At 52.8% G+C, this 8,183-nt stretch overlaps 1 long non-coding RNA gene across 1 annotated transcript; it reads right to left on the reverse strand.

Annotated features, from left to right (window-relative positions):
• Positions 1-947: 947 nt before the first annotated feature.
• LOC108582555 lies at positions 948-6,126 on the reverse strand. The gene is made up of 2 exons (XR_001896170.3): positions 5,123-6,126; positions 948-1,464 (listed from the first exon to the last, which is right to left on the reverse strand). It is a non-coding gene; the product is annotated as an uncharacterized LOC108582555 (long non-coding RNA).
• Between the last annotated feature and the right edge of the window lie 2,057 nt (positions 6,127-8,183).

Raw genomic sequence — 8,183 nt, forward strand, 5'->3', positions numbered from 1 at the left:
GAAATCAAAAGAGAAGTGATTGATTTGTCCAAGTTCCCTTGACTAGTGAGTAGTGGGTTCAGGAACCGTACACCTCGACTCTGTCCTCCAAGCTTAACCTGCTTGGACTAGGTTATTTTACCACCTGCTTCGCTGGCTTCCTGCTCCACCCATGAGCTGCCTGACATTGAGCAAGTGTCTTAGCCTCTCTGAGCCTCAGTTCTCCTCAGGAATAAAAGAGCATTCTGCCCTACCTACCACACAAGGAGTTAGGAGGATCCAATTTAAAGGAAATTTATGAAAGTGCTTTAAAAATTCTCTCAAGTTCTACATGAGGCTGGGCGTGGTGGCTCACGCCTGTAATCCCAGCACTTTGGGAGGCTGAGGCGGGTGGATCACAAGGTCAGGAGTTTGAGACCAGCCTGAGCAACATGATGAAATCCCATCTCTACTAAAGATACAAAAATTAGGTGAGACAGGTGGTTCACACCTGTAATCCCAGCTACTTGGGAGGCTGAGGCAGGAGAATCGCTCGAACCCGGGAGGTGGAGGTTGCAGTGAGCCGAGATCACACCATTACACTCCAGCCTGGGGAAAAAAAAGAAAATTCTATATGAAAGAGTATTAGGCCGGGCGCAGTGGCTCACGCCTGTAATCCCAGCACTTTGGGAGGCCGAGGCGGGTGGATCACGAGGTCAGAAGTTTGACACCAGCCTGACCAACATGGTGAAACTCTGTCCCTACTAAAAATATAAAAATGAGCCAGGCATGATGGCGTGTGCCTGTAGTCCCAGCTATTCAGGAGGCTGAGGCAGGAGAATTGCTTGAACCCGGGAAGCGGAGGTTGCAGTGAGTGGAGATTGCACCACTCTCCAGCCTGAGTGACAGAGCGAGACACCGTCTCAAAAAAAAAAAAGAGTATTAGTTTAAGGTGACTTTAGGTACTGTAATGGATAAATCCCCAAATCTCAGTGGCTTAAACATGAAGATTTATTTCCTGCTCATGGAGTCATTCATGTGGTGTCTCTAGTCAGGCAGTATTCCTGGGCAGCTCTCCTCCTGCCACGATGAGGACCCCAGACTTCTTCCTCTTGTCTTCAGTTTGTGGCCCCCATGGCTGGCCTAGGGGACCTGAAGCCTGCAGGAGGGGACATGGAGGCTGCACAGGTACTGGAGGGAAGTTCGTACGGGTGGACCTGCAAGTGGCACGCATCAGTCCTGCTCACAGTCACCGGAGAACTCAGTCAACTGCAGGAAAGCCTGGGAATGGAAGAACTGCTGCATTCATTACATCTTGTCGAGTAACAGATGACCTCAAAACCGACTGCTTTAAAACAACCATAAACATGTGTTAGTTCAGTTTCTGTGGGTCAGGGTTTTAGAAGCGACCTTCCTGGGTGGTTCCCTCCTCTTCTTGTTCATGACGGAGGATGCATGTGAGTCCTAGAGCTCCTGCAGCCCTTTTGCCACTATGAGGTAAGCCACCTTGAGAAAGAAAATATGAGTTAGGCACGGTGACTCACACCTGTAATCCCAGCACTGTGGGAGGCCGAGGCGGGTGGATCACGAGGTCAGGAGTTCAAGACCAGCCTGGCCAACATGGTAAAATCTAAAAATACAAAACTTAGCCGGGTATGGTGGCACGTGCCTGTAATCCCAGCAACTTGGGAGGCTGAGGCAGGAGAATTGCTTTAACCTGGGAGGCGGAGATTGCAATGAGCTGAAATCCTGGCCACTGCACTCCAGCCTGGGCAACAACAGAGCAAGACTCCGTCTCAGAGAAAAAAAAAAAAAAGCGAGAAAGAAAATACGGAGAAGAGATATGAAATAATCACAGAAGAAGAGTTATAGACCAGGCGAAAGGATAATCAAATTCCTGTGGAAGTGTAAAGAGCCAAGAACACCCAAGAGAATTCTGAAAGTGAAAAACAAGTCGGGCGCGGTGGTTCATGCCTGTAATCCCAGCACTTTGGGAGGCCGAAGCGGGGGACCACAAGGTCAGGAGATCGAGACCATCCTGGCTAACACAGTGAAACCCCATCTCTACTAAAAACGCAAAAAATTAGCCAGGCGTCGTGGTGGGCGCCTATAGTCCCAGCTACTCGGGAGGCTGAGGCAGGAGAATGGCGTGAACCAGGGAGGAGGAGCTTGCAAAGAGCCGAGATCGCGCCACTGCACTCTAGCCTGGGCGACAGAGCGAGACTCCGTCTCAAAAAAAAAAAAAAGAAAAAGAAAACCGAGACTGCAAGATTGCCTGGCCAGATAGGCATTACCCAGAAATGGCTGGAGGTGGCATGGCGGATATGTGGCATTACAGATCACTGGCGGCAGGGTGAACAGGTCACCAAAGGGAGTTGGAAAGATTGGTAACTGGGTTCCAAGGATGACAATAATAATTAAAGCAATAATGACAGTGGCAATAGGAATGTAGTAATGGATGCCATTTATTGACACCTACAAAGTCTTAGAAATATACTTTTTTTTTTTGAGGCAGGGTCTCACTGTGACCCAGGCTGGAGTGCAGTAGCTCAATCATGGCTCACTGAAGCCTCCACTTCTCGGGCTCTAGCTGGGACCACAGGCACGAGCCACTATGCCCAGCTAGTTTATTTATTTATTTATTTTTTTAGAGACAGGATCTTGCTGTGTTGCCCAGGCTGGTCTGGAACTCCTGGCCTCGAGCAATCCTCCTGCCTTGGCCTCCCAAAGTGCTGGGATGACAGGTAGGAGCCACCGTGTCTGACCAGAAGACTTTTGGCTTCCCCACAAGGGAGGTGTCATCTTTTTTCCTTTTTTTTGAACGCAGTCTCGCTCTGTCGCCCAGGCGGCGCGATCTCAGCTCACTGCAAGCTCCGCCTCCTAGGTTCAAGCAGGTAATACCTGTCTGCCTCAGCTTCCCAAGTAGCTGGGATTACAGGTGCACGCCACCAGGCCCGGCTAATGTTTTGTATTTTTAGTAAAGACGGGGTTTCACCTTGTTGGTCAGGCTGGTCTCAAACTCCTGACCTCATTATCTGCCCTCCTCGGCCTCCCAAAGTGCTGGGATGACAGGCACGAGCCACCGTGCCCGGCCTATAATTCCCCTCAAGCAGATGAGAAAGCCGAACCTCAGGAGGGTAGCGAAGATCTCTTGAGCCCACACATGGCTCTCAGCCTCTTGGGCACCAGGTAGGAACCGTTTTTCCTCCCAGTAACAGAGCCCTTTCCTGAGAGCTCCCGGCCTTCAGCAGCCCTGGGCCTGGGAGGCGGAGCTTGCTGTCCACACCAAGCCAGCACCCACCTACCTACCCCCCTACACCCGCTCCCAACTCCCCCACCCCCCCTCCACCCCTGCCCTGGCCCGGACCTGGAATTCCTTCTCCAGACTGACTCTGGGGCAGACCTAAGGCTGATTAGACCCCAGCTAAAAGCACAGAGACCTCTTTGTCATTTCTTTAATGAGAAGCCAATCGCCAGGTCATTAGTGGGTGGAGGTGATGAGCAGTTTGGTACCGGGGTGGGAGGGAGGAGAATGCTCTTGCTTCTCTGGATGATTTACAGATGCGGTGGACATGCTGGCTGGGGAAAGGAGCAGAGGGTAGGAGAAGAGAAAGTTGATATTCACAGAGTTTCTTCTGGGAGCCAGGCCCTGCACCGAGAGCATAAAAACATGGTATTTCATTTAATCCTACAGCAAACTTGATGAAGCAGTACCACTGCATACCCCATTTTACAGACAAGGAAACGGAGGCTCAAAGATGTGAAGCATCTTGGCCAAGGCTACAGAGCTAGTAAACGATGAGCCTATTCCAGAACCTACACAACACTCTGCTGTTCAGTGTTACAGGCAGGGCTGGGGTGAGTACAGGTGAAGAGCCAAGCAATATTCCAGCATTAGAGCAAGAAAGAACAAGCTGTCGGCAGGTGCTGGATTGGGAGACGCTGCTCTGTGGGCTGAGAGTGGCAGCAGCAGAGAGGACCAAATGTGTGCATGAGCTTGTTAGAAAGAAACCCTGGGGTATTGAGTATGTTCTCCAGAAAAAGGATAATAATAACAATAACTAATTATTAACTTTTTTTTTTTGAGATGGAGTCTCACTCTGTCAACCAGGCTGGAATGCAGTGGCGTAATCTCAGCTCACTGCAACCTCTGCCTCCCCGGTTCAAGCGATTCTCCTGCCTCTGACAGCCATCCTGGTCAACCGCTCTGACTCCCAAGTCAATCCCAGCTTCAAGAGGTGCACTAGGTGACTTAACCTCTCTGACCCTCACTCACTTTCTTCATCTGTGAAATGGGTTGGTAACTGCCTCATAAGAGAGCTGTGAGCATTAAATGACACCATGCACAGAAAGCCCTTAGGACGGTACCTGGCACATTGTGGGCACTTAATAATTAGTTATTATCAGCCAGGCATGGTGGCTTATGCCTGTAATCCTGGCACTTTGGGAGGCTGAGGTGGGTGGATCACGAGGTCAGGAGATCGAGACCATCGTGGCTAACACAGTGAAACCCCATCTCTACTAAAAATACAAAAAATTACCTGGGTGTGGTGGCGGCGCCTGTAGTCCCAGCTACTTGGGAGGCTGAGGCAGGAGAATGGCTTGAACCCGGGAGGCGGAGCTTGCAGTGAGCCGAGATCGTGCCATTGCACTCCAGCCTGGGTGACAGAGGGAGACTCCATCTCAAAAAAATATATATATATATTATTATTGGCCAGGTGTGGTGGCTCACGCCTATAATCCCAGCACTGTGGGAGGCCAAGGTGGGTGGATCACCTGAGGTCAGGAGTTCGAAACAAGCCTGACCAATATGGTGAAACCCCGTCTCTACTAAAAATACAAAAAATTAGCCGGGTGTGGTGGTGGGCGCCTGTAATCCCAGCTACTCGGGAGGCTGAGGCAGGAGAATCGCTTGCCTGGGGACGCAGAGGTTGCAGTGAGCCGAGATAGCGTCACTGCACTGCAGCCTGGGCAATAGAGTGAGACTCCGTCTCAAAAAAAAAAAGCAAAAAAGTCTGGGAAATTAAGGTTGGGAAACTCATAAGAATTACAGGAACCTGGGCAGCTAGACCCACGGCCAAGCCAGGAACCTCCTCTAGATGCCAGGGTGGGACGTGGAGGGCCACTGGCCCCGGCACTGGTGCCGTGATTTCTCCACTGTTACCTGTTTGTTTCTTTGGGACATCACTCCAGATTCAAGTCAGGCAGTCAAGTGCCTGGACTCGTGTCTGTCCCAGTTACCAGAAATCTCTGCCACGCAGAGCCCCACCACGGAGGCTCCCTTCTCCCCAGACAGGTAGGCTGTTGAAATGCCGCGTAGGAAACAGTGATAACAAAAACATCCACCACGGTGCACGCCTGCAGTCACAGCTACTCGGGAGGCTGAGGCAGGAGAATCACTTAAACCCGGGAGGCGTAGGTTGCAGTGAGCTGAGATTGCGCCACCGCACTCCAGCCTAGGCGGCAGAGTGAGACTCCGTCTCAAAAAACAAAAATCACTGGTCATGGGTGTCCTGGGTCCGAGGTGACCATATGCCCTGGCTTTCTTGTCCCCATGTCCATGGTTGGAACTTTGTAGAGAGCGTCTGAACTAAGGCTTCTGCTCTTAAAGGAGGAAATGGAGATGACACCCCTTTTTGTCATCTACGTTATCCCATTGGCACCCCCACATGTCAATTCTATTTTCCAAACAGGTGTTGACTCCATGCCCTTCTCTCACCGTCGCCTGCATAGCTCAGGCCCCCCCCTTCCTCCAGGATCTTTGCTTCCTAAGTAGAATTTGTCTTAACATTCATTCTCCACACTGCTCAAAGAGCTCTAGCGGTAATTCAAATACAACTGTCATTCCTCAGTTTAATAACCTTTTGCGGTACCCAGCTGCCTACAGGATGAAAAGCTTTTGGCAGGACGCCTGGTGATCTCCAACCTTGTCTCCCATCACGCCCTGGCCTCATATTTGGTGGTTTGGCAAAGTCACTTTCCTGTATTTTCCGCATCATCCTGTGACGGTTTACACTTCCAGGGCCTGGCACCTGCTGTTCCCTCTACCTCCTGTCTGCTTGGCAAACTGCTATTCATCCTCTGAAATCCAGCTCAGGGCCGGCGCGGTGGCTCACGCCTGGAATCCCAGCACTGTGAGTGGCCGAGGCGGGCGGATCACTTAAGGCCAGGAGGAGTTCGAGACCATCCTGGCCAACATGGTGAAACCCCGTCTCTAGTAAAAATACAAAAAATAGCTGGGCATGATGGTGGGTGCCTGTAATCCCAGCTACTCGGGAGGCTAAGGCAGGAGAATCGCTTGAACCCGGGAGGTGGAGGCTGCAGTGAGCCGAGATCGCGCCACTGCACTCCAGCCTGGGCCACAGAGCGAGACTCCGTCTCAAAAAAAAAAAAAAAAACAAAAACGTTGTTGAATGAATGCATGAAGGGGCAGAGGCTGAAATTGCGCCCCTACGTCTCCCACACTGGGCCGCGTGTGGGTCGCCCGGGAGAGGAGGCGGCTCAGGGCTTCCTGGGACCCGCTCTCTGGAGGGGGAGGGTTCCAGGCCCCCGTGGGCGGCTCCCGGACTTTCTCTCCCGGGCGTTCTGTCCTCCCTCGGGGAGCGGCGCCGGAACTTCCGGAGGAAGAGCCGGAACTTTTGAACCCCAGGCCCCGCCCGGCGCTAATAGGCACCTTCGCGGCCGCCGACGGAGCCGCCCGACCCTAAATCACGCCGCCCCGCCCGCCCGCCTCCTCCCGCCCTGGCCGAGAACTCGCGCTCCCGGGCACGGGCAGGTGCCGCGGAAATGCCGGGGCCGCCGCTCGCTTTGAAGTCGGCCGCGCCCCGCAGCGACCGGGAGTCCCGGGTTCCAGGAGGGGGCGCTTCTCCCGGGTCCTCGGGGTTTTCACGTGGGGCCGTTTCCTGACCTGCGCGGGGAAGGGCGGGAGCTGCCGGGAAACGCCACCGGGAAACGCGCGCTGCGTGGGCATTTTCTTTGCTTTTACTTACCTTGTTTGTTTTTTGTTTGTTTTTGAGACGGAGTCTCCCTCTGTCGCCCAGGCTGGAGTGCAGTGGTGCTATCTTGGCTCACTGCAACCTCCAGTTCCCGGGTGCAAGCCATTCTCCTGCCTCAGCCTTCCGAGTAGCTGGGACTACAGGCGTCGCCACCAGGCCCGGCTAATTTTTGTATTTTCTTAGAGACGGAGCTTCACCATGTTGGCCAGGCTGGTCTTGAACTCCTGACCTAAAGTGATCCGCCTACCTCGGTCTCCCAAAGTACTGGGATTACAGGCGTGAGCCACTGCGCCCGGCCTCTAGCTGCTTTATAATTCCACATATATTGCAGATTTGGGGGAAATAGAACCCGGGAAATGCAGATGTCCTTAGGATGGTTTCATCCCACTGGGCAAGGCAGACAATCACAGAAGTAAATACATACATTCTGCTTCCTAATGCCTTGTTATTTTCTTCTATGGAGACACTCAGTTTGAAATAATGGGGTTACTGGCAACGCTCTCTTGGCGAGATGGATGTGAACCACACACCCATTCCAATGCCACAGGCCTTGGCATTTTGGAGGCATTTGGGTTGTGACTGGGAATGAGTGGCCCTCAGGTACTCCAAATAACTCAGCTGTGGATGCCGGAAATTACACTGGGGTCTTTCTCTGGGAATAAACATCTTTTTTCTGAGACCCTCTTTCAAATGCAAATCCCTGGGGGAAGAGGAGAGAGGCTGCTCATTGAGTTCATAACCTGGCAGAGCTGTGTCACGAAGATAGGGCTGCCCGAGGGCTCTGGACCCCAAAGATGCCCCTGATGGGGACCCAGGGCTGCAAAGGGATCTTCCCCTTCACCCTCTGCTGCCGACTCAGCCCAGCTCTGCCTGCAGAAGGGGAGTCAAAGGACAGTGGAGGGAGAGTCAGGCCCAACCAAAACCCGAACCCCAATTGCAGCCAGCCGCACTCCATAGCTGAAAAAGCCGGAAGCTCTGGGTCAGCCTTACCTGCAGGGCCCTGCCCCTCCCATATGTGCCCTGCTGGCACACTCATGCTTTTCCTTAATGACATCTCTGTGGTTGCCCACAGGACTTGACAAGACTTTTCAAGGTTTGTTGTTGTTGTTATGAGATAGAGTCTGGCTCTGTCGCCCAGGCTGGAGTGCAGTGGTGCGATCTCTGCTCACTGCAACCTCCGGCTTCCGGGTTCAAGCCAGTCTCCTGCTTCAGCCTCCCGAGTAGCTAGGA

Source organism: Papio anubis, chromosome 17 (assembly GCF_008728515.1).
Source record: "Papio anubis isolate 15944 chromosome 17, Panubis1.0, whole genome shotgun sequence".
NCBI lineage: Eukaryota > Metazoa > Chordata > Mammalia > Primates > Cercopithecidae > Papio > Papio anubis.